At 47.9% G+C, this 26622-nt stretch overlaps 1 protein-coding gene across 6 annotated transcripts in view; it reads right to left on the bottom strand.

Moving 5' to 3' along the window:
* rasgrp4 (RAS guanyl releasing protein 4) overlaps nucleotides 1–26622 on the bottom strand; it is a 157310-nt gene that overhangs the window by 121019 nt on the left and 9669 nt on the right. The window contains exon 1 of one of the 6 annotated variants that reach the window (XM_048522187.2): nucleotides 23868–23922. The exons of 4 other annotated variants lie outside the window; for them this stretch is intronic. The gene's annotated coding sequence lies outside the window, so the exon portion shown is untranslated. Of the gene's footprint in view, nucleotides 1–14048; nucleotides 14173–23867; nucleotides 23923–26622 lie in introns of those variants that run through there. One more of the 6 variants, XM_048522186.2, reaches the window with a different exon arrangement.

Here is a 26622-nt window from a genome sequence, read left to right as displayed (position 1 = left end):
GCGGCGGCGGGGGGGGGGGTGGATGGGGGATGTTGTGGTCCTTGAAGAACGAGGACATCTGGAATGTACGGGAGTGGAACCTGCAACCCTCAATGATTTGAACACATACTGGATCCCTATTCCCCTGCACCCCATTCAGAACTGCATCCTTCACTTTAAATTATCCCAATCTTAAAATGAATCACATCGCGGGTCACTATTGGTCAGAAGATGTAGTCATCCCAATACTGATCTGTTGGGAATTTTCCTTCAGCTTGAAAAATTGCCACTAATCATTGCTTCTGGTCACCCTGCTAATTTTGCCTCCATGCATTCCTTTATTTCCTGGGCTCCTTATTTGGTGGCAAACACATTATGTCTTCATTCAGCATCATTGGAAATCCTATGTATAGCACATCCACTGCAGAACCTTCATCAACCCTCCCTGTTGTCTCACAAAAACTCCAGCGCATTAATTAAATGCAGTGTGCCCTCAGACAATCAAAGTTGGCTTTCCATAATTTATCCATTGTTGTCCAAGAGTCTGTAACTTATGTGCTGAATTAGCATTCCCAAAGGCTTTTCAACTGTGTATTGGCCTGCGGTGACTGGCCTTATCAACGCTCACACTAGATTGAATAAGTGGGCAGCATCTATAGTACTCCCATTGTCTGCTACCCAAGCCTGAGGAGGATTGGAAAATTACTCCGAATACTGCACCGTGTGTGTTGCAGTGGATATTTTAGCCTGCATTTATTACAGCGAATAATCCATCACAGTGAATATTACCTCCACCTCGGAGATATGACAAAGCTAAATGTACAGTCAAACTCGGACAGCGTACAATGGACCATAGAAACAGTTTGCAAAGTTTACATCGCTGTCCCTGAAAATTATTTAATTGCCCCCCCCGCCGTGGGTTTTCTACTTACTGACGATTAAGGTCCTGCAAACTGCAACGCTGCATTGAAAGCTGCTGTGATTTGGAAATGGCTGCCACGTTTTCCACTTGCAAGTGGCAACACTGGTCAGATTGCACCAGATCACCCTGGGCGGGATTCGGGAGGCAAAACTGACCCAAGCCACACCAAGATGTATCATAGGGGTCAGCAACTGGGGGGAAACACAGGGCCAGCACTCTGCTGCTCAGCAGCAGCGGCCCTCGCCATCAAAAAGCACAGGAAACTGCAACAATTTTTAATAAAAGTAGACGCTACATATCTCTCTCTCTCTCTCCACTTCCATGGCTGGCTCGACGGTTAGAGTTTGGTGAGAATTGGGGAAGTGCTCATTTCTGATAAAAGCAGAGTTGCAGCCCAGACACTCACACTGAGCAAAATCACAGCCTGATTGGCTACTTCTTGTTAAACCCTGAGCAGATGGGCCTGTTTCTAATCAGCCAAAGCACTTTCATTTCAACCTGCAATAGCAGAGCATGTGAATTTAATCACTAAATCTATTGTTTTACATCCAAACTTCTTTTATAGATCAGATTCATAAATAACTTGTTTCTTCTTGTGCCCAGAAATGTGAAGGTTATTCTCATTTCCGCCTCTCCCCTCTAATCTCTTGCTGTTCCTTATTGGACTCAAGTTATTAATGTGCTTGAAGTGCTATAATTAGACCATTTCTTCCTTGCCCGACACAGTTGAACAACATGACTTCATTGGTATGCGAGCTACCTGTCAAAGTCTATTTTTGCTCTTTTGTGGGATGTGGGCATCGCTGGCTGGCTCAGCATTTATTACCCGTCCCTAGCTGCCCCCTTGAGAAGGTGGGGGTGAGCTGCCTTCTTGATCCTCTGCAGTCCTCCTGCTGTGGGGTAACCCACAATGCCCTGAGGGAGGGAATTCCAGGATTTTGACCCAGTGACAATGAAGGAACGGCAATATATTTCCAAGTCAGGATGGAGAGTGGCTCGGAGGGGAATGTGCTGAGGTTGGTGTTCCCATGTATCTGCTGCCCCTGTCCTTCTAGATGGAAGTGGGTCGTGGGTTTGGAAGGTGCTGCCTGAGGATCTTTGGTGAATTTCTGCAGGGCATCTTGTAGATGGTACACACTGCTGCTACTGAGCGTCGGGGGTGGGTGGGGGAGGGAGTGGGATGTTTGTGGATGTGGTGCCAATTAAGCGGGGGCTGCTTAGTCCTGGACGGTGTTGAGCTTCTTGAGTGTTGTTGGGGCTGCACTCACCCAGGGCAATGGGGAGTATTCCATCACACTCCTGACTTGTGCCTTGTAGATGGTGGAACAGGCTTGGGGGGAGGTGGGAGGTGAGTTTATTGCTGCAGGATTCCTAGCCTCTGTTGTGCTAACTCAGTCATTGTACCTTTTAAACTTCCCAAGGCCTCAATTTTACTGTCAGCTGTATGATGTAGAGTGGAACTCTCCAATTTTAAGCACAAGCTGTATTTTAACATGACAGAGCGACCAACTGACTCATAACAATAGAGGGATACAAAACATAGAGTCATAGAGCTGTACAGCACGGAAACAGACCTTTCGGCCCAACTCGTCCGTGCCAACCAGATATCCTAAATTAAGCTTGTCAAATTTGCCACATTTGGCCCGTATCCATCTAAAGCCTTCCTATTCAGGTACCATCCAGACGCCTTTTAAATGTTGTAACTGTACCAGGCTGCACGACTGCAGAACCACAGAATCTGTCCAGTGCGGAAAGAGGCCATTCAGCCCATCATGTCTGCACTGACCCTCCAAAGAGCATCCTGCCCAGAACAAACCACCCCTCACTCCATTTTATCTCTGTGACCCTGCATTACCATGGCTAATCCACCAGGCCTGCACATTTTTGGACATTTATTAAATACAAGGAGAATGCATTGGGAACATTGCTTTGAAGCCATTTTCCACTGGCCTACTTCCAGTTGAGACTCCTTTCCACCTGAAGCACGGTCCCCTAACAAAGGCAGCGTGTTCAGAGAGTGAGTGTGAAACTGGGAGGTGTCCCTTCAAGAAATCAACCTGGATATATGGCAGGAGTACAGAACCAAAAAGAAAAATATTCCAGTATTATTGCACGTTAGGCCGATTCTTTAACTGCCTCACGTTAGAAGAAGTATTCATGATGTGTATTCACTATTCTAGTGTCAGGAAATGGTGCCAATTTGTCCACAGCAACCTCCATGGCCAGCCAATTGGTAGTGACCAAACAATTTCTTCTTGCGATGTTGATTAAATATTTCCTGATCTCCCTTTTAACACAGGGCCTTTTTGATTCCCTGCCCTACCGGAACTGCACAAAATTAGGGGTAGCTCAGTAGTTAGCACGGCTGCCTCACAGCGCCAGGGACCTGGGTTCGATGCCACCCTCGGGCGTCTGTCTGTGTGGAGTTTGCATGTTCTCCCTGTGTCTGCATGGGTTACCTCCGGGTGCTCCAGTTTCCTCCCACAGTCCAAAGATGTGCAGGTTAGTGCGGCTTCGCTATGCTAAATTACCCATAGTGTTCAGGGATCTACAAGCTTAGGTGGGCTAGCCATGGGTCTGGGTGGGTCGCATCTTGGAGGGTCAGTGCTGGCTTGATGGTCTGAATGACCTCTTTCTAAACTATAGAGAGTCTATGTTTCTGTGAATTTAACATCTTTATCAAAGACTCCCTACAGCGTGGGAACAGGTCATTTGGCCCAACAAATCCACACTTCCCCACCCAGACCCATTCCCCCACCCCTGCATAACCTACCTAACCTAAACATCCCTGCCCACTATGGGGCACTTTAGCATGGCCAATCCACCCTAACCTGCACATCTTTGGACGGTGGGAGGAAACCCAGGACACAGGGATAACATGCAAACTCCACACAGACAGTCACCTGAGGCTGGAATCAAACCTGGGTCCCTGGGGCTGTGAGGCAGCAGTGTTAACCACTGAGACACTCTATTGTTTCAATTTACAAAGTCCAAGATCCCATATGGCCTTATTAATCAGTTTCACAACCTGCCCTTCTACCCTCAGACATCTGTGCATATATACTCCCAGGTCCCTCTGTTCCTGACCCTTTCTATAATTATATTTTTTCACTCCTTATTGCTTCTCAAACTTCACGCTAAAAGAAATTCAATGTCGTTAACATCACAACACATTTTACAAACAGTAAAGTATTATTGAAACATAGTTACTACTGCAATGTAGGAAAATCTGATTTAAGAAAAGGTGAAGAGATGTTGGTGACGGACACATCACACTTTGGAGAATCCCTACAGCATGGGAGCAAGCTATTCAATCCATTGAGTCCACACTAATCCTCCTTATCCAGACCCACACCCCTACCTTACTCTTGTAACCCTGGCTAATCCACCCAACTTGGACTTCTTTGGACACTGAGTAATTTAGTATGACCAATCAAACATGCTCATCTTTGGACTGTGGGAGGTAAACTGGAGCACCCAAAGGAAACTCACACAGACATGGGGAGAATATGCAAACTCCACATAGACAGTCGCCTGAGAGTGGAATGGAACCTGTGTCCCTGAGGGACAGCAGTGCTAACCATTGAGCCACTACACTGGAATGACAGTGCACGTGTGACCACAGTGTAACCTATGGAAGACAACCCTATGGATACCACAGCACCTCCTCAGCCTGGCTTTGGGTGTATCAGCCGACCCTGTGTGTGCTCAGATCAATGGAGTAAGTCTGGCACCCTCTGATCCAGAGGTGAGGTCACTACCCCCTGAGCTCCAGCCAAAATGTACAACTTTTACAGCAAGGATGGTAACTCGAACACGTGGCAAAAACATTCACATGAAAGCACAGCCTGTCCCTTCCCATTGCTGAAAATGATCAGCACCATTCTCGGACTCGCTCGCTGAACAGAGACATTATCCCAGACTATCGGAATGTTGGAACTGCCCACCATCTGGTCGACAAAGTCATGTCTCAGATATAACATTTCATCAGAAGTGTTTTCAGATGCCGATTAATCTGCTGCACAATTTTAGAATTTCCCATTCTTATTTGAAGCGATCACAACAGACGGATTGATGCAAAATTTCGCTGATATCTCCTTCACAGTACAATACGTCCCAATCTCAGTACGGCAACTGTTAGCATACCCAGCCTAGGAAACAATGTACTGTGGGAGATCTTGTCCTAATGGTGATGACACTGGGACCAGTAACCCAGAGGCTTCTGCTCATTTTGGGGAATACAGGGTTCAAGTCATGCCCCTGTCTGTATCGATGGTGCCGAGGTGGAAATGTTTGAAAGCATCAAGTTCCTGGGAGTGATGATCGCCAATGATCTGTCCTGGCCCACCCACGTTGATGTGACGGTCAAGAGAGCACAGCAACACCTTGACTTCCTCAGGAAACTAAGGAAATTCAAAGACGCTTCCCAATGTTTATAGATGCACCATCGAAAGCAGGTTGCATCACAGCTTGTTTCTTCTCAAGTCCAAAAGAAACTACAGAGAGATGTGAACACAGCGCAGTCCATCACACAAACCAGGCTTCCATCCATTGGCTCCATCTACACTTCCCCCACTGCAACAAAGCAATCAATAACATCAAAGGGCCCTCCCAACCCTGCTTTTCCTCTTGGGCAGAAAATATGCACACATGTACGAACAGATGAAGCACAGTTTCTTTCCTGCTGTTATGAAACTTATGAATGGACCCCTTTAATGTTCATATTGATCTCTCTCTGTACCTTCTCTGCAGCTATAACACTATATCCTACACTCTGTTATGTTACCCTGGTGCACCTTGTATGATTAGATCTGCCTGTAAGCCACGTAAGACAAGACATTTCACTGCCTTTCAGTGCATGCAACAACAATAAATCAAACCAATGCAGCAGCGAATGGAATTCAATTCACAAAGTTAGTGATGATCACATTTTGTCATTCAGACCAAATCTAGTTCATGAATATTGTTCAGGGAAGAAAAACCTGGCCTCCAATATCCAGAGCAATCTGAGATAACAAGGTGTAGAGCTGGATGAATACAGCAGGCCCAGCCGCATCAGAGGAGCAGGAAAGCTGACATTTCAGGTCTAGCAATAGTAGGAATTGCAGACGCTGGAGAATCTGAGATAACTTCTTCTGAACAAGGGACTAGGTCCAAAACGTCAGCTTTCCTGCTCCTCTGATGCTGCTTGGCCTGCTGTGTTCATCCAGCTCCACACCTTGTAATCCATAGCAATCTGGTTTATTCTTAAATACCTCAGTTTGAGGGCAATTAAGGATGGGCAACAAATACTGCACTTCCCAGTGACTACCCCACCCTCCAACATCCCAGGAAAGAATATATCCTGACCTGGGAAACAATGCTTTCTAATGGACTTTCACACATAAAACAGTCGCTACGAGAGCTCACCCTGATAAAACCCAATTATTGTCGGATCCATCTCTGTGAAATCACCCCTTAATTTTGTGCCTGACTGAACAGAAAAAGAACCCCATTGTTTTCCCAGACTGTCTTCCACTGAATCCTCCTTGGGTATTTACCATGGGATCCAAAGGCCTAAAGCATCACACTTTATAAGTCAGGTCGTGGAGAGCTCCATTCTCTGCTGCCGGTACTGGGCAATGGCAGAAACAAAATTCTCAAACAAATCCACCCCAGGTGAACATCTGACTGGTGCAGAATTTTAATTGTCTTTAATTATTTGCAGATGGAAGACCTTAATTGGTGTTTGGAAGCATCTGCGAAGGGCAGTGCTAAACTTCAAAGGGACGTCCATGTTGGTTTGCTATAAAAAATTAACCCCTTATGGGGGCAACTGATGGGAAAGCTGCAGTGAACCTGAGGAGCTTGATATCAAAGCCTGTCCCACCATCTACAAGGCACAAGTCAGGAGGGTGATGGAATACTCCCCACTTGCCCTGGATGGGGGCAGCTCCAACAACACTCAAGAAGCTCAACACCATCCGGGACAAAGCAGCCCCCGCTTGATTGGCACCGCATCCACAAACATCCCACTCCCTCCCCCACCGACGCTCAGTAGCAGCAGTGTGTACCATCTACAAGATGCCCTGCAGAAATTCACCAAAAACCCTCAGGCAGCACCTTCCAAACTCATGACCACTTCCACCCAGAAGGACAAGGAGCAGCAGACACATCCGAATACCACCCCACTATAAGTTCATAACAGTGCACAAGCATCATTTGGACTGCTACGGGGCTTCATGGAGGTAACTTACCCCCAGATTCTCGAGGTACAATTAATGTTGCGGAATAAATGGCAGCCTAGAAAGTGAAATTCCACATCCCGTGTCTGCCAACGGAGATTAAATCTATCCCTAGGGATTTAATCACACAAACCTTCCACCAAACCAAAAATTGGTCAGTCAACAGCTCCGACATTGTGACACACCGCCCTCCTACAGCCAATCAGAAAGCAAAGATCACCCCATTGGATGACACTCGGCAAATGGTCCTTTTCTCCCCTAATTTAAATATTTTTACATCTCGTGAAGAGAAATGCGTATAAAAAAATGACCAATACTACAATTATTCTCCAGGGTTGCACACAGCTGGATCTTAGAAATGAGCCTTCAATTCCAAGGTTCCGGTCAATCCTGGAGAAAACAGAATTAAAAAACACCATGTATATCTTTCAGCCTTTGAAACATCCTTCCTTTCTGCTACTGGTTACAGACTTTCATATCCAAAAGAGGGCTTACAATTTCCCAAATTATCTTGATAATTTTCTCCTTATTTTATTATTTGCAGGCATGATGCTGTCTGTGCCAATGACTTTGAGCCTCACTGTGGTTCCTCAGCCTTTGTTTGGAAAGCAATGGTCTCCTTTTGAAAAGTTTCTGTTTCCCAGTTGCATCTATATAGCACCTTCTGCAAATCCTGCAGATCCTCAGAACCTATTCATGGACAATGAAACCCTATCAAGGGAGAATTTTGGGGTGGGGGGGGCAGGCGCAGTTGGTGTGATCACAGGCTCACCCTCGATCTGAGCAGGGATGGTGCCTTATGCCTCCATTTTGACAGCTCTCCCCGCTCCCACCTTAATCATAGAGTAACACAGCACAGAAGTGGACCTTTCTGCCCAACTCATCCATGCTGTCCAAGTTTTCTAAACTTGAACTAGTCCCCTGCCTATGTTTATCCCATATCCCTCCAAACCTTTCCTAATCATGAACTTATCCAAATGTGTTTTAATTGTTGTAACTGTCCCAGCATCCACCACTTCCTCTGGGAGTTCATTCTACACACAGACCACCCTCTGTGTAAGAAAAATGCTGCTCATTTCCTTTTTAACTCATTCCCCTCTCACCTTAAACCTATGCCCCTCTAGTTTTGGACTCCCCTACCCCGGGGGAAAGACTTTGGCTATTCACTGTATCCATGCCCCTCCTGATTTTATAAACCTCTTCAAGGTCACCCTTCAGTCTTTGATGCTCAAGTGTAAAATGTCCCAGGCTATCCAGCCTCTCCTTATAACTCAAATCCTCCAGTCCTGGTAACATCCTGGTAAATCTTTTCTGCACTCTTTCCAATTTAATAGCAGGGCAACCAGAACTGTATGCAGTATTCCAAATCATTCCATTGTCTGCTGGCCCAGCTACTGAAAATCCCATGCCAAATGCCTTCTTCACCCCCTGCAACTCCATGTTCAAGGAACTATACACCTGCACCCCTTGGTCTCTTTGTTCAGCAACACCCCCCAGGGCCCAACTATTAGCCATATATGTCCTGCCCTGGTTTGCCTTACTGAAATGCAACACCTCACATTTATCTAAATTAAACTTCACCTGCTACTCCTCAGCCCATTGATCCAATTGATCAAGATGTCTTTGTGAACTTAGATAAACCTCTTTAATGTCCACTGTGCCATCAATTTTGGTGTCACAGTGCCAACTTACTGACCATGCCGCCTATATTCTCATCCAAATCATTTATTCAAATAACCAACAACAATTTCGCATCGAAGTTGCAAATGAACTGGCTTCGCCTCAGAACTGTTGCCAGGAACAGAGATGTAGTGGGTACCAGGGAGCAGAGCTTGGGCAGGAGGGAGAATCAATGGGTTTTGCCTGGCCATTTTTAATTAGGAAGGATATTTGCCCATCCAGCGCTGGATGTCAGGTAAAGAGTCTGGTAGCTTAGCAACAGTGGGGGAGCGTGTTGGTGGGCTGTGTGTCGCCAGGGGAAGGAATTGGAAATATATTGTTGTTCCTTCAGTGTCGCTGGTCAAAATCCCAGAACGCCCTCCCTAAGGGCATTGTGGGGATTTACAGAGCACCCAAACTGCAGCAGTTCAAGAGGACAGCTCATCCCCGCCTTCTCCTGAGATTGAAAATAAATGTGATCCTGGCTCGTCATGGTCACATGTCAGAAATGAAGTAAATTTATAAAAGCAATTCGCTTGCTCAAGCTCCAAACAAGATCATTGTAGGGGTAATGATAGTGAGTAGGTAATGGAATCATAATCCAAAGAGCCAGGACACTGCAGTGGGGACCAGGGTTGAAATCACCACAGTGATAGCTGGTGGAATGTTAATTCAATTTTAAAAGTGTCTGGAATTAAAGGCTAGTCTCAACAATGGCATAAAAACTCATCTGTAGGGGCTCTTGAAGTGCAGTGAACAAGTGAACCAATAAAAATGTACAGCATAGGAACAGGCCCTTCGGCCCTCCAAGCCTGGCCCAACCATCATGCCCGAATTAATCTAAAAACAAACCTGCCATTTTTCCATCCATATCCCTCAATTACCGCCCTATTCATGTATCCATCCAGGTGCCTCAGGTTCAAGTTCCTTTTCCTGCAGAGGTGTGTAATAATATCTCTGAACAGGTTGCTTCATAAAGTAAGACAATTAAAAAAAAATCAATTGCTGTATGGGATCCTTTTGTGGCAGCGTCTCTATCCCAAGGCCAGGAGGCCTAGCTTCAAGCACCCTGCTCCAGAGGTGTGTAATAACTTTACTGAACAAGGAAAAATAGGCGAATCAAAAAAATGTTTTTAATTAAAAACTCAACTGGTTCACCACTGCCTTTTATGGAAGGACATCTTGTTCAGGCTGACTTACACGTGACTCCAGACCCACAGCAAGGTGGCTGACCTGTAATTGCCCTCAGTAATGGCCCTAGTAAGTCACACCATTCAAGGGATGGGCAGCAGATGTCAGCCTTGACCACCAGGCCCATATCCTGTGAAAGAATAAACGGTATAAAAAAGCGAAAGCAAAGTGATAATGACCAGATTTACTGGCTTTTCCCAACATTGGGGCGGCTCAGTGGCTCAAAGGTTGGCACTGCTGTCTCACTGCACCAGGGATCCGGGTTCAATTCTGCCCTCGGGCAACTGTCTGTGCGGAGTTTGCACATTCTCCCTGTGAATGTGCGGGGTTCCTCCGGTTTCCTCCCACAGACCAAAAATGTGCAGGTTAGGGTGGATTGGCCATGCTAAGTTGCCCATAGTGTGCAGGGATGTGTGGGTTAGCCATGGGAAATGTAGGTTTACAGGGGGTGGCCGGGCTGTAGGGACTGTACGGTGATTCTATGGGACAAGAAAGACCCAGCTCTTTCAGATAACAGCAGCAACTTGAACAGCCACTTGAGAATTCTTGGCTTAACACCTTATCTGCACAATGGCACCTTTGACAGTGCAGTACTCCCTCAGTACCGACACTGAAAGAGTCAGCCTAGCCGTGCACTCAACATCACTTGACTCATTCAACACATTTTGGAATGTACATTGATCAGAAGCAAAAGAGTGTTTATCCCAATTCTCTGAGAGCCAGGCTCAGCAGTTGTATGGGTGACTCCTGAGAATGTTCCAATTAGTTGGCTATTTTGGATAAATTGCACTGAGCCTGTTCTGTTTGATGTGAGTGATTTCCTTCCATCTTCTTGCAATACAAGAACCAAAGGCTTGGGCAATCTTTCCCATCACTCAGCACGACACAATACACACAATGCGGAAAGGCTAGTCACCTCTACCATGCAGCTTTTCCATATAAACCTCAGTTGCACAACGCCGTTCTTGCGAGATGTACTTTTGACGCTGCTCAGTGCTTCTGGTTCTCATCTCCATAATGGGCTTTGGCCCAATCTTTTCAGGGAGCAGGCATCTCAAATTGACCAAGCAAATAAGGTCAGAAGCCTACTCCAAGCTAGTGGGCAGGGTGACTGGATTGGAGGCACCTCAGAGATGTTCGCTCGATTAATTCCGTCTGATTTTGATTAGAGATTGATCAGTTTAGGCCTATACTCGCTACAGCTGAGAAGAATGAGAGGATATCCCCCACCAAAACAGGTATCTATGATGCTGAAAAAGATTGACAAAATAGACATGGAGAGGATGCGTCCTCATGTGGGGCTATCTAGAATGAGAGGTCAGAGTTTCTTTTTGTTGCAAGTGAATTTTATTTAGGAGCATACTGTCCTGCTCTCGTCACCACTGAAATAACTGCACAGAGGCCTGTATTCCTGCCACCAAGTCACCCTCTTATCTATGTGTGCACTGTACGTAGACTCTGACCAATCACAGCCAGTCCCTAATATGAGAAGAGTGTGAACCTCATGGTTTATTTCAAATCCCAAAAACTACCACTGCACCAAAAGGGGGAGCTCAGAGGTCATAGTTTTAGGATAAAGGCTGGGATCATTAACACATTTACCAATGCTATCGGGGATAACTATCGGTCAGAATATGAACAGCACATCCTTCAGAGAAATGATTTTGGGGGGCTGTGCAACAAGGGCAGGCTGGGGCTTGAGAAGAATGAGAGGTGATCTTACTGTAACAAGTAAGATCCCGAGTAGACTTGGCAGAACGGATTGTGAGAACCAGCTTGAGATGGCAAACAAGGCCTTCACTTCACACCTCATTCGAAAGGTGACCTTCCTAAAGATGCAGCATGCCCTGACTCCCACACTGGATTGTCAACCCAGGGATTGTGTTCAAGGGCAGCTGTCAAACTACACTGATTTGACAAAAGTACCAATGGGGATCAGCGGTACACCATTCAGCCCCTCCCACGATTTGATAGCCAATCTGATTGTGTCCTCTGCTTTCATGTTTACCCCAATACTCTTCGACTCTGACGGCTGCTAGTTCTAGATTACTTCACAAGAAGAAACATCTTCCTGGTCTCCACTCTATCTAGTTCTCTGAGGGGATAACACTGCTTCTGAACAGCCACTGCACAGTAACCTATAACATTCTAACAGGGCTAGACAGGGTAAACACAGGGATGATGCTTCTGATCACTGGGGAGTCCAGAGCCAGAGGGTCCAAGTTTAAAGATACACGGTAGGACAGAGATGAGAAATGCCTTCATCCAGAGAGTGGGGAGCCTGTGGAATTCCATTTGAGTTAGCATTTGAGGTCAAAACACTAAGTGTTTTCAGGAGGGAGTTGGAAATAGTTCTGAGGGCTAAAGAGATAAAAGGGGGTGGGGGAGAAAGTGGAAACAGGGACTGAGTTAGATGATCAGCCATGACAGAGCACGCCTGATGGGCCAAATGGCCTACTCCCGCTCCTATTTTCCATGTTTCAGTAGAGACCCTCTCATTCATCAAAATTCCAGTGTGCACAGCCCCGACACGTTCAATCTTCTCTGATTAGCCAAACCCCTCCATCCCAGGAATCCGAGTTGTGAACATTCTCAGAACTGCATTGAATGCAGATTTTGATGGGATTGACCAACAGCAAGAATGCACACTCAATGTCCAACCAATGATGGTGAGTGTGATCTCAAAGCTTGAGAGCCAATGGGTGGCCCTGAGGAGATGGCTCATGGTCAACCCTGTGGCCCCCCTGTTTAAAAAAAACTTTTCTGATGAAGGGTCTTGGCCCGGAACATCAACTTTTGTGCTCCTAAGATGCTGCTTGGCCTGCTGTGTTCATCCAGCTCCACACTTTGTTATATCGGATTCTCCAGCATCTGCAGCTCCCATTATCTCTGATACAGCTCTACACCTGGTTGTCTCAGATTCTCCAGCATCTGCAGGTCCTACTGTCTCTGAGACTGTCATCTGATGCTTTTAAAGGAATGTCTTTGAAATGGGACGAGTATTTGTCAAGAAAAGTGACTGCCTCCCACTCAAATAAGTGTCAGATCACCTCATTGCAGCAGCGTATAGGAGGAAGTCAGAGAGAGAGAGAGAGAGAGAGAGAGGTCAGCCCCCACTCTGTGTAAAGCAGCAAAATGATATCAGTGTTACAACAGCTGAGGGCTATTTTTAAAGCCTGCTATTTTAACCAGCTCTTTGTAAGATCGAGGTGACAAAGGCAAGTGAATAACCAGCAGGAGGGCTGCAGGTGTGAGGTAACACAAGGGCGACCCAGGCACTGAGAAGCGAACAGAAAGATACCAGGCCGGGGAATAAAGGCGCCTATTATGATTCTGAAAAGATGTAAAGCAAAGTGAGCCAAACGGAAGAAAGAAAGCAAGCCAGCTTTCTCTGTTTACTGCACAGCACAGTGGCTGTTAAATTTACACCGACACCCAAACCCCGTGCACACCCTTCCCCAAAACCCTGTCATTGGAAAGTGAGGGTACTTGCAGAGTAAGATGGTGTGGAGGTGCCAGTGTTGGACTGGGGTGGACAAGGTCAGAAATCACACAGCACCAGGTTATGGTCCAACAGGTTTGTTTGAAAACCCAAGCTTTCGGAGTCTCGCTAACACCTGAAGAAGGAGCTGAGCTCCGAAAGCTTGAGCGGCACGGTGGCTCAGTAGTTAGCACGGCAGCCTCACAGCGCCAGGGGCCCGAGTTCAATCCCAGCCTCGGGCTACTGCCTGTGTGGAGTTTGCGCGTTCTCCCTGAACCTGTGTGGGTTTCGTCCCACAGTCTAAAGAGGTGTAGGCTAGGGTGGGTGCTAATTGCCTGTAGTGTCTAGGGACACACAGATTTGGTGGGTTATAGGGGGAACAGGGTCTGGGTGAAATACCATGTGAGTCACTGTGGACTTGTTGGGCTGAAGGACCTGTTCCCACACTGTGGGGACTCTAAGTCATCCCTCCAAGATCCAGACGTTTTCCCCCAACTCCAGCCTCTTGGCCGTCTTCCACCTCCCAGCCACGGTTGCCGTAAACTTGTGAAGTCCCTCCCTGCATTTCCCAGTTTCTCCACCTCTCTCTCACCTCCTTTAAGGCGAATCCTCAAACAAACGGCTCGCAGCATCACTTTTGAATTGTTCACACATCCACAGCCGGACTACATGGATACCGTTTCTGCCGCTAATCTATTTTTTCTAGCCCCATCCCTCATTGCCTTGCGATCCAGGGCAGGGGGAGGGGAGGACAGGCACACGCCCAGCCGCAGTGCTTTTATGTTTCATTGTTTTTACACTTCGTTGAGCTTCTATACGTCTAACTGAGCATCTGTCACTGAGCAGTAATGGTGCACAAACAGGCCATTCAACCCCTTGTGTTTTTACCAGCACTCCAGAGTCAACCACATCACTGAGAGCCTGGAGTCACGTGTAGGCCCAGACTGGGTAAGGGTGGCAGATTGCCCCCGCCAAAGGGCATTAGTGAACCCAGTGGGTGCTAACCCCAACCCTCAATAACTGATGATGTTCACCATCATTGAGACTTTCAATTCCAGATTTATTTATTTGATTTAAATTCCACAGGCTGCCAGGTAAGACTTTTTAAAATTTGTTCACAGGATGAGCAAGGTCAAAAATCACCAGACACCAGGTTGTAGTCCAACAGGTTCATTTGAAGTGCAAGCTTTCCGAGTCCCACTCCTTCTTTAGGTGGTAGTGAGACAGACTCTGAAAGCTGGTGTTTTCAAATAAATCTGTTGGACTACAATCTGGTCCTGTGTGCTGTTTGATCTTGTCCACCCCAGTCCCACACCGGCACCTCCACTTAGAAACATAGAATCCCTACAGTGTGAAAACAGGCCCTTCGGCCCAACAGGCCCACACCAGCCCTCCAAAGAGCATCCCACCCAGGCCCAGCCCTTTACCTTTTCCCCGCAACCCTGCATTTCCCCATGGCTAACACGCCTAATCTACACATCAGGCCAAGCAGCATCTCAGGAGCACAACAGCTGACGTTTCAGGCCTAGATCCTTCATCAGAAAAGGGGGAGGGTTCTGAAATAAATAGGGAGAGGGGGGAGGAGGATTGAGGATGGATAGAAGAGAAGATAGGTGGAGAGGAGACAGACAGGTTAAACAGGCGGGATGGAGCTTGTAGGGATGAGTATAGGTGGGGAGGTAGGGAGGGGATAGGTCAGTCCAGAGAGGACGGACAGGTCAAGGGAGCAGGATGAGGTTAGTAGGTAGGAAATGGAGGTGCGGCTTGAGGTGGGATGAGGGGATAGGTGGGACGAAGAACAGGTTAGGCAGGTGAGGACGAGCTGGGCTGGTTTTGGGATGCAGTGGGGGGAGGGGAGATTTCTAACCTCATCCTGCCCCTTTGACCTGTCCGTCCTCCCCGGACTGACCTATCCCCACCCTAGGCAGGAGTCGAACCCAGGTCCCCAGAATGTTGCCTGGATCTCTGGATTAACGGTCCAACCATAATACCACTGGGCCATCGCCTTGCCAGAGAATTAAAACCTGAATTACTGGTCCACCATGTCCTTGCAAGACCGTCCCCTCCTTCACCTCTGAGGAAGGCAGTATGGATACAGCAGCAATGTTACCCAGATTACAGGCATCTGCTGGGAAACACTCCACTTGCTACATCTCTGTCGCCAACTGACAAAGAAGAACCTCAGCTCAAGGGGTCTCGAGTCAGTTTACAAGAATGTCATATGAGGAGTGGTTCAGGAATCTGTACACAATGGAGTTCAGAAAGTGAGGGGGAATCTGATTGAAACTTATAGAATACATAGAGTAACCATGGAGAAGATGTTTCCATGAGACAGGGGCACAGCCTCAGAGTGAAGGGACGACCCTTCAGAACTGGGATGAGGTGAAATTTCTTCAGCCAGAGGTTGGTGAGCCTGTGGAACTCATTGCTGCAGAGGACTGTGGAGGCCAAGTCACTGAGTGTATTTAAGACAGAGATAGGTTGGTTCTTGATGAGTCAGGGGATCAACGGTTTCGGGGACTGGGCAGGAGAATGGGATTGAGAAATATATCAGCCATGATCGAAAGGCAGAGCAGACTCAAGAGACTGAATGGCCTAATTCTGCTCCTATATCACACGGTCTCTCCGAGGACTGTCAGAGACCAGGGACCTGCTCAGCCCCAGGCAGGAGAGGACACTGTGGTGTTGCCAGTTCACTAGTGCCTTCTGGGGTAATCCACCTCGAGAGGTTTAGGACAGGGGCTGGCAGATCTAAAACAGGGATGAGGAGGAATAACTTCTCTCAAAGGGTCATGAATCTGCGGAATTCACACCCTCAGAATGTAGCGGGACAACAAGTAAATTTAAGGAGGATTTTTAGTTAGTAACGGCTTAAAAAGGTACTGGGAGGTGGAATGAGATGGATATTGAATGAATTATGTTCACAGTACATGTCAGAGACTGACATTAGGGGCTGAACCATTACCTCCTGCTCCTGGTTCAGAGCTCCTTATTTCATAGGAGCACATGCGCAGACATGGGAGCAGAGTGCAGGCGTATTGGGGCATGGTGGGAGTGGGAGGTCATTGAACAATTTGTCACCAAGGCTTAAGCACAGCAGGTGGGACCTTGGGCATATGAGGGTTTGCCTGCTTCCACACAGAGCCAGGCTGGGCATTAGAGGGGTGGTGGGGTGGGCGCTGGATAGAAGTGGCGGGCAGGGATCTGGGGGAAAAGGCAGGAGACAGAAACCACAAGCATGATGGGCTGAGCAGCCTCCTCCTGTGATGTAACCATTCTGCAGGCCAGACTAGATTATGTCGACCCTGTTTCTGTTTCACTAACGTGGCATCTTTAGGGTTTAAGTCCCGGGCTGTGGTGGCTTTGAACCCAGGGTTGCAGGGGTGGGGGGGGGGGGGCACTGCCCACTGAAGCATGGCATTCACACCATTTGGGTCACGGCTCAGTTGCCAAGTCTGCACCCCCCCCCCCCCCCCCCCAACCCCCTTCTCCTGAGCTGAGCCCCTGAAGATGAGAGCTGGGACTTGAACTATGCCCCCGGCCCCCTGTCTATCAGGGCGGCTGAGGTGGAGTATCTCAGTCCCTGCCCCCTCCTTCCACTCCAAATTAATGCTTCACTTTTATCCTGCTCCCAGAGCTGAGCCACAGTGAACGCAATCCCCTGTCCCCCGGGGACAGTCTCCGCTTGTGATGCTGATCCATCACAGGAGACAAGCTGCTGCCTCTCTGCTGTGGGATCACCTCTCTCTCTCTCTGGGGCAACTCAGAGTGATTTTGAACCACCCAAGCACAAGGAGAGGGACGTGCATTTACGTAGCGCCTGTAAGCGCTTGGGGGGTGGGAAACAAAAGCCCCACCTCACCGAAACATGTCTTTCAGGTGACTGAGAGTGAGAGAGTGAAGTTTTAACAAGTAACTCGAAAGGAAGGGGGTGCCATGCAGTGGTGTCATAGAGCTCTACAACATGGAAACAGACTCTTCAGCCCAATTCGTCCATGCTGACCAGATATCCTATATTAATCTCGTCCCATTTGCCAGCATTTGGCCCATTTCCGTCTCAACCCTTCCTATCCATATACCTTTCCAGATGCCTTTTAAATGTTGGGATTGTACCAGCCTCCACCACTTCCTCTGGCAGCTCATTCCATACACGCACCACCCTCTGTGTGAAAAAGTTGCCCCTCAGGTCCCTTTTAAATCTTTCCCCTCTCACCTTAAACCCATGCTCCTCTAATTTTGCAATCCCCCACCCTAGGGTAAAGACCTTGGCTATTCACCCTATCCATGACCCTCATGATTTTACAAACTTCCACGAGGCCACCCCTCAGCCCCTGATGCTCCAGGGAAAATAGCCCCAGCCCATTCAGCCTCTCCCTGTAGCTCAAACCCTCCAACCCTGGCAACATCCTCGTAAATCTTTTCTGAATGCTTTCAAGTTTCACAACATCCTTCCTACAGCAGGGAGACCGGAATTGAACACAGTACTCCAAAAGAGTCTGAACCAATGTCCTGTACAGCTGCAACATGGCCCTCTGAACTCCTATACTCAATACCCTGGCCAATAAAGGCAAGTGTACCGAATGCCACCTAGGGAGGGTTGGGCATCGAAGAGTTAGGCCGAAGGGCCTGTTTCCATGGTGCATGACTGTAATTAGTGAAGGTGCCAACCGTTTCTGTTTGGCCCATCAACTGTGCCCTCTCACAGGGTTTGGCGAAACATCTGCAGAAAATAATCCAGATTTTTTACCAAAGGAGGGTCACTGGACCCGAAACGTTAACCCTGCTTTCTCTCTATGCAGGCACTGCTGGATCCTGCTGAGTTTCTCCAGCAATTTCCGTTTGCATTCCAGACTTTGAACTGTCTTGTTTTCACAGGCTCACCTGAGTCCTCACACTAGCACATGGACCAAAGCTCTGGGAAGACCGTAAGAAATAGGAAGCGGCGAGGCCATTCAGCCCCTTGATCTTGCTCCGCGGCTGATCTGAAATTCCTCATGTCCACTTTCCTGCCCTTTCCCCATAATAACTGATCAAGAATCAATCTCATTCTTAGATATACACGAGGTCTCTGCCCCCACTGCTCTCTGTGGCAAGAATTTCCAAAAACTCTCAACTCTCTGAGAGAAGAGGTTGCTCCTCATTTCAGTTTTAAATTGGTGCCCCTTTATTCTGAGACTACAATGCTCTGGCCCAAGACACTTCCATGACAGGAAGCATTCTCTCTGCAATTACTGTGAAAAGCCCCTGGAAAAGCAAATTGCTGAGAAAAATGGAACTAGGTCCCTCTGGAGCTGGGCTGAGAGGTGGCAAATGGAGTTTAATTCAGACAAGTGTGAGGTGATGCACTTTGGTCGGAGTAACCGGAAGGCAAAGTACAGGGCTAATGGTAAGATTCTCAGCAGTGTAGATGAGCAGAGAGATCTTGGTGTCTATATACACAGATCCTTGAAAGTTGCCACCCAGGTTGACAGGGCTGTTAAGAAGGCATACAGTGTTTCAGCTTTTATTAATAAGAGGGATTGAGTTCCGGAACCAAAAGGTTATGGTGAAGCTGTACAAAACTCTGGTGCGGTCGCACTTGGAGTATTGTGTACAGTTCTGGTCACCGCATTATAAGAATGATGTGGAAGCTTTGGAAAGGGTACAGAGGAGATTTTTAGGATGTTGCCTGGTATGGAGGGAAGGTCTTACGAGGAAAGGCTGAGGGACTTGAGGCTGTTTTCAATAGAGAGAAGAAGGTTGAGAGGTGACTTGATTGAAACATATAAAATAATCAGAGGGTTAGATAGGGTGGATAGGGAGAGCATTTTTCCTAGGATGGTGACGACGATTATGAGGGGGCATAGCTTTAAATTGAGGGGTGAAAGATATAGGACAGATGTCAGAGGTAGTTTCTTTACTCAGAGAGTAGTAAGAGAATGGAACGCTTTGCCTGCAACGGTAGTAGATTCGACAACTTTAGGTACATTTAAGTCGTCGTTTGATAAGCATATGGACGTACATGGAATAGTGTAGGTTAGATGGGCTTGAGATTGGTATGACAGGTCGGCACAACATCGAGGGCTGAAGGGCCTGTGCTGTGCTGTAATGTTCTATGTTCTATGTTCTATGTTTTGTCAATCTTGGAGCATGTGTGAGGTTGCCATGCTCTCGATGAAGGGCAAGGCAGGCTCAATGGGCTGAATGGCCTACTCGCGCTCCCATTTCCTATGTTCATACAGATCCCTATCTTGTGCCATGCTGCAATGGCAAAAATTCTTTCGTGATTTTTGAGTGAGGCCAAGGGGGAATTCAGACACCTTCTCTCAGATGAAGCTGTAAAAAGAGAGATTTACTTTGAGGGTTGAGTGCCTCTGTCTGTCGGGGTACATTGGCTGGACCAGCATGTATTGTATGTAAAATCCGAAAGAACTGCGGATGCTGTAAATCAGGAACAAAAACTGTAGTTGCTGGAAAAGCTCAGCAGGACTGGCAGCATCTGTGAAAAATAAAATCAGAGTTAACGTTTCGTGTCCCGGTGACCCTTCCTCAGAACCTGTCCCTAGTTGCCCCCTTGGGAAGGTGGGGGTGAGCTGCCTGCTTGAACCGCTGCAGTCCATGTGCTGTGGGTTGACCCCCAATGCCCTTAGGGAGGAAATTCCAGGATTCTGACCCAGCGACAGTGAAGGAACGGCGATATATTTCCAAGTCAGGATGGTGAGTGGCTCAGAGGGGAACGAGCAGGGGCTGGTGTTCCCATGTATCTGCTGCCCCTGTCCTTCTAGATGGTAGGGGTTGTGGGTTTGGAAGGTATTACCTGGAGGAGGCTCACTGCAGTACAGATGACATACACTGCCTTCACTGGTTAATGCTGAAGGTGGTGGATGTGGTGCCAATTAAGTTGTGCTGCCTTGTCCTGGAAGGTATTGGACTTTTAGAGTGTTGTTGAAGTCAGATCCACATGCACAAGCAGACTGTACTCCATCAGCACACCTGGCTTGTATCTTGTCTTTTGGAGGTGAGTTATTTTCTGCAGAGTCCCAACCTCTGACCTGCTGTATGGCAACAGTATGTACCCAGCAGTGTAATTATAAAATCGATGCCAGGCTTCCTTTAAGAAGAGATAGATAGGTAGATATAGAGCATCAAGGAAGGACCTGAAATGTTAATTCTGGTTTTTCCTTCACAAATGCTGCCAGACCTGCTGAGCTTTCTCAGCAATTTCTGTTTCTGTTCCAGACCTGACTCAGCGATGGAAGGAAAGTGACATAAGGGAATTTTGAAACATTATTGATGAAATAATTCCTCAGAGGCTGGTATCCCATTATCAAGTCACTATTTATACTACAGAGTAATTGACCCAGATCCAGCTCCTTCACAGCCAGCTCTCAGAATAAACAGAACCTCTGACTCTTCTGTTCTTGTCTGTCAGCCAAGGCTCCCTGATTGGACCAGATTAACAGCCCCAATTAGAGAACACATATTCTATAATATTCAGCTGGTTGACCTCATTACAATCACTACAATTGGTGAAAACAGGAAGAGACGCACTAGTGAAATGAAGTCATACTGTTCTGAAGAAACTCAGCAGATCTGGAGAGAGATAAAGGACAAGATCTCGAGTCCAATATGACTCTTTCTTGGAACTGAAGAAGGAAATGACCGTGAAATTGAAGATAATTGTTTGCATCAGGACGCATTTGCAAGAATACCAAATCTGCAAGGGAATAATAATTTAATCTGTGCAAGAAGGTGCTGATTGGGATGGCATGGGGACTCTGATTGGTAGGAACATGACTATGAAGAGTGCACCAGAGAAACATTAACTGCCATCTTTTTTACTAATCTCAGAAATAACACAATATTTGTGCTAAATTAGTTGCATTTGGAGAACTTCTGCAGTGTGGAAGCAGGCCATTCAGCCCACATCAACCCTCCAAAGAGCATCCCACCCAGACCCACCCACTGTAACCTACGGACAATACAACCATCCAGCACACTACGGGGCAATTTAACATGGACAATTGACCCTAACCTGCACATCTTTGGACTGTGGGAGGAAGCCAAAGCACCCAGAGGAAACCCACACAGACACAGGGAGAATGCGCAAACTCCACACAGACAGTTATCTAAGGCTGGAATTGAACCTGTGAGGGAGCAGTGCTAACCACAGAGCTGCTGTGCCATTCTGAATCCATTCATCGGGAAATGAAGACTGGCTCAGTCCCAAAGACCTGCGATAGGGTTAGTGTCTCCATGCCTTTCTGCAGCACAGTTGAGCAAATGAGATCCTCATATGCAATGTGTCAAATTTCTTCTGCAAACATCAATGGGGAGGGGAGGGCTGTGGGCACATCTGAGCTAACAGGGCCTGCACAACAGCTGACCAACCTAGTACGGCTGTAGTTAAAAGTAAAGCAGAGAGAGCTGTACAGCTGGTTCCTATCAGAGCAGAGCTGGTGCAAGTGGTAGGGACTCTCAGGCAGGATGGATCTGAGGTCAGCTCATGTCAATCACTGAGTGACTGCTGTTGCGCCGTTAAGCAACTACACCCCTCCGATTCAGGGAACACGTTCTTTGACGTGAAGCAAACTGAGCTAAACAAATACACAGCAGCGATGATTCACAAATATAAAGCCAGTTTCATCACCCAATTGTGAGGGGGGGCTGCGGTTGTAGAAAGCCTGCAATGTGGAAGCAGGACATTCAGCCCATTGAGTCCACACCAACCCTCCAAAGAGCATCCTACCCTGACCCACCCTATGGCCAATCCACCCAGCCTACACATCCCTGGACACATTTTATTCTTTCACGAGATATAAGCATTGCCGGTAAGGTCACCATTTATTGCCAATCCCTCATTGCCCAACATCTGAGTGTCATGTCAGGCAGCTAAGAATTATAGAATCCCTGCAGTGCGGAAGCAGGCCATTCAGCCCATTGGGTCCACACTGAAGAGCACCCCCCTACCCTATCCCTGTATTTACCATGGCTAACTGACCTCGCCTACACATCCCTGGACACTATGGATGATTTGGTGCAGCCAATGCGCCCAAATCTGCACATCTTTGGAATGTGGGAGGAAACCGGAGCACCCGGAGGAAACCCACGCAGACACGGGGAGAATGTGCAAACTCCACACAGACAGTCACCCAAGGGTGGGATTGAAGGTGGGTCCCTAGCGCTGTGAGGCAGCAGTGCTAACCACGGTGTTGCCCCACTGTCAACCCCATTACTGTGGATCTGGTGTCACATGTAGGCCAGACCACATAAGGACAGCAGGTTTCCTTTTCTAAGAGGAATTTTAACATATATTTAAGGCTGAGATAGATTTTTTTAATCAGGAAAGGATTCAAGGGTTATGGGGAAAAGACAGGAAAAGGGAGTTGAGGATCAACCATGATGCCACAGAACTGCAGAGCAGACTCGATGGGCTGAATGGCCTATTTCTGATGCTCTCTGACCTTCTGTGCTTTTCCAGCCCCACACCTATAGACTCTGGCTTCCAGCATCTGCTGTCCATACTGTCTCCACTGAAATGTTGTTCCATTAAGCTCCTGAGTACAATGGGAGCTGCTGCTGGTAGAGTTTGTGGGTCAGAATTCCTCTTCATTCTGTAGGCCACTAACTCCTGGGAGAGCAAGAAACCACAAACATGACAAGCCTATGCGACCAGCTGAGAGCAAGGCTGAGCAGTCAGTGAGTGCTGGGTGGAGACGGCCATCTGTGTTTATAGTCAGGGCTCTGGCTCTAACCGCAGCCCTGTCACGATAATCTTGTGATTCAGGGGCTGGGCTAAACCTTTGGTTCAGCCCAGTTGCATGTTTTTGCTGAATGTGCAGGAGACCCTCGACTCGCTTCACCTTGCAATCAGCTACTAAACCAGCCACCAGCACCCACTCCCCCCACCCCAGCCCGAACTCCCCCCGATCCCCACTCACCCAGCCCCCACTTCCCCCGGCTCTCACTACCCCAGCCCCCACTTCCCCCAGCCCCCACTCCCACAGCCCCCACTCCCCCACTCAACCAGCCCCCACTCTCCCAGACCACCACCCTCTGACTCACAACCTCAGCCCCCACTACCCAGACCCATTCCCCAAAAACACACTCCCCCTGGCCCCCACTCTGCCAGACCACTCACACACCTGACCGCCAGTCACCCAGACCCACACCCCAAACCCACTCCCCCGGCCCCCACTCCCCCAGTCCCATCACACCCAGACCCACACCCCTTCCCACTCCCCCCAGACCCCACTCTCCCAGACAAACACCCCCCAAACCTCACTGCCCCCAGACCCCACTCCCCTCGAGCCCACTTGCTCCAAGCCCACTCCCAAGACCCATACCCCCTGACCCCCAATCCCCGCATTCACCCACTCCCCCGAAACTCCACTTCCCCAGACCCAATCCATAGCCAACCTCTCCGACTCACTCTGAAATCGCTGACTGATCCCTTCAGGAGAAAATGTGCGTGCGCCTGTGATGCCTGCAGAGTCGAATAACCCTCCCACACTCACGTTAAATGGTTTTGAAAATTCTTTCAGGGAGTGTCGGTCTCAATGGGCAGGGCCAACGTTTGGAGCTGAACAGCCAGCTGGAGCCAGTTCAGAGGGAGTTACCAGGCCGGTACATTACTGTGAGCCTGGAGTCACGTATCGCCAATTGTCTGGAATAGCTGGACCATCTCTGAACACACTGCTTCACTGCTGAATTTAAACCCCCACCAGTTGCCGTGAATCTATGTCCCTACAGCATTAACCTGACGGGGAGTTGTGGGGGGTGGGGGGCGGTAGTGTTCCTCTGGGTTACTGGTCACGTTAATCTCAAACCGATAAGAACTCTACCGTCTTTCAGATGGGATTTCAGAAGTATTTCCGCAGAAACCAACTCTCCCACCCCCAACTCCACCACCAACAAAAATCTCTCACCTCCCCCTCCCACCTCGCCTTCTCTTCGTGCTCCACAAGCAGAGAGCTTTGGCTGAACCGAAGGCGCGACAGGCGCTATACCAATGCAAGTCTTGCGTTCGCGAGCGAGGCGGGCTGACATTTAAATTCATACTGAAACTGGTCTCTCATTATCGCAAGAATCGTTTGTTCACCACACGGGTTAAAATCGAAAGAAGGCGAGGCACTCTCCACAGTGCTGTTTCTGTCGTTGAATATATTTCCACAGTTAAAAAGGTGCGAATAGGTTATAGATCTCCAGGCATTCTCACTCACCCCTTCTACTACACTAACTCTGCCCTGGGGGTCGTCTGTCTCATGGCTAGTTTTAATCATTTGAGTGCTGAAAGGCTATTTAGCCAAGACACTGCAATTGGAAACTCATGCTTCACCACAGTTTATAACACTCTTAAAATTAGTCAGAAAGCTGTGAATTCAAGAATATGATTTACAAGGAGAGACGTTCGGTTGCAGTTCTGTAGCGAATTGATGAGGCCACATCATGCAGTTGCTAAGTACAGTTCAACAGCAGGTCAGAAGTTGGGAATCCTGCAGCAAGTAACTCCCTTCCTGACTCCCCAACGCCTGTCCCACCATCTACAAGGCTCAAGTCAGGAGGGTGATGGAATACTTGCCCTGGATGGGGACAGCCCCAACAACACCGCAGATGCTCGACGCCATCCGGGACAATCAGCCCCCAGGGATAACAAGGTGTGGGGCTGGATGGACACAGCAGGCCAAGCAGCATCTTAGGAGCAGGGAAGCTGACGAAGGGTCTAGGCCCGAAACATCAGCTTTCCTGCTCCTAAGATGCTGCTCGGACTGCTGTGTCCATCCAGCTCCACACCTTGTTATCTCGGATTCTCCAGCAGCTGCAGTTCCTACTATCTCTGATACAAAGCAGCCGCGACTTGATTAGCACCACATCCACAAACATCCCACTCCCTCCCCCACCCACCCCCGACGCTCAGTAACAGCAGTGTGTACCATCTACAAGATGCCCTGCAGAAATTCACTAAAGATTCTTAGACAGCACCTTCCAAATGCACATTCACTTCCATCTGGAGTGACAAGAGTTGAAACATAAATCTTAAGGGTTTTGGGGAAGGGTCACTCTCCACAGGTGCTTCCAGACCTGCTGAGCATTTCCACCAATTTCTGTTTTTTTTAAGAGCTTAAGGGGACTTTCAGCATGGATACTGAAAGAATGTTACCTCCTCTGGGACAGATAAGAACCAAGGGGACACTCTTTTAAAACAAGGGACGTCGCATTTACTTCAGAGACGGGAAGCGTTTTTGTTTTCCCTTCGGAGAGCTGCGGTTCTGAAGTCGATTCTTCCCTAACTCTGGCTTTCAGGGAATGGCTCAGTGCTTAGCACTGGTGTCTCACAGCAGTGAGACCACCTCTTGTACTTCAAACCTCCAACAAGCCCAACCTTCCCAGCTCCACCTCTTGCCCCGCACCACAACATTTCAGCAGCCCCATGGCTTTGAGACTGTATTGGGCCCTTGCCAGGATGAACAGACCTCACCTTTCCCTGCCTACACTTTCACTAGAAATACACATGTTCTTTTTCATTTTAAAAAAGGAATCATTGCACAGACAATACTGCAGCTCATACCCTTATGCATTCTAGGTGGGACCACTAGGCCTGCCTTTTGTGTATACATATCCACAGAAATATTTGCTACTAGACAAAAATAGATCTTTGTTTCCAATTACAGTTTTGCTTCTGAGTTGCTGAAAACTCTGGCAAACAACTGTACTTGAGTCACGTCTCACCACATACTCAATATTGCTGAATATTTATATTGTATATTTCCGATGTAATATTTATGCGCATTGTGTCACTTCAGTAAAAAGTGGTGTGGAGCCAGAGATTAGATAAGACTCCTAGAGGAGGTGGGTGAAGAGAGCTTGGTTCCTTTGTTGGAGGGACAAGAACTCAGAGAGCCCTGTTTAAAAAAGAAGGGTTTCCTGTTTAATATGGACTTGAGGAGACTTTTTGTCCCTGTCTTGCTGGGTCGTTACTCCATGGAATTCACTCTCACAGAGTCCAGTGGAATATACTCAAGGCTTAAAACAAAAGCCTTAGAGATCGCAAATCAAAGCAGAATTTGCTGGAGAAACTCAGCAGGTCTAGAAGCATCCGTGGTGGGAGAAGCAGAGCTAATGTTTCGAGTCTGGCTGGACTCTCGACATTCACTCTGTTTCTCTCCCTCTGCAAACTTTGCCAGATT

This window comes from Stegostoma tigrinum, chromosome 39 (genome assembly GCF_030684315.1).
Source record: "Stegostoma tigrinum isolate sSteTig4 chromosome 39, sSteTig4.hap1, whole genome shotgun sequence".
Lineage (NCBI taxonomy): Eukaryota > Metazoa > Chordata > Chondrichthyes > Orectolobiformes > Stegostomatidae > Stegostoma > Stegostoma tigrinum.
Note: the sequence above shows the minus strand (reverse complement) of the source record. Positions and strands in the feature narration are given on the sequence as shown.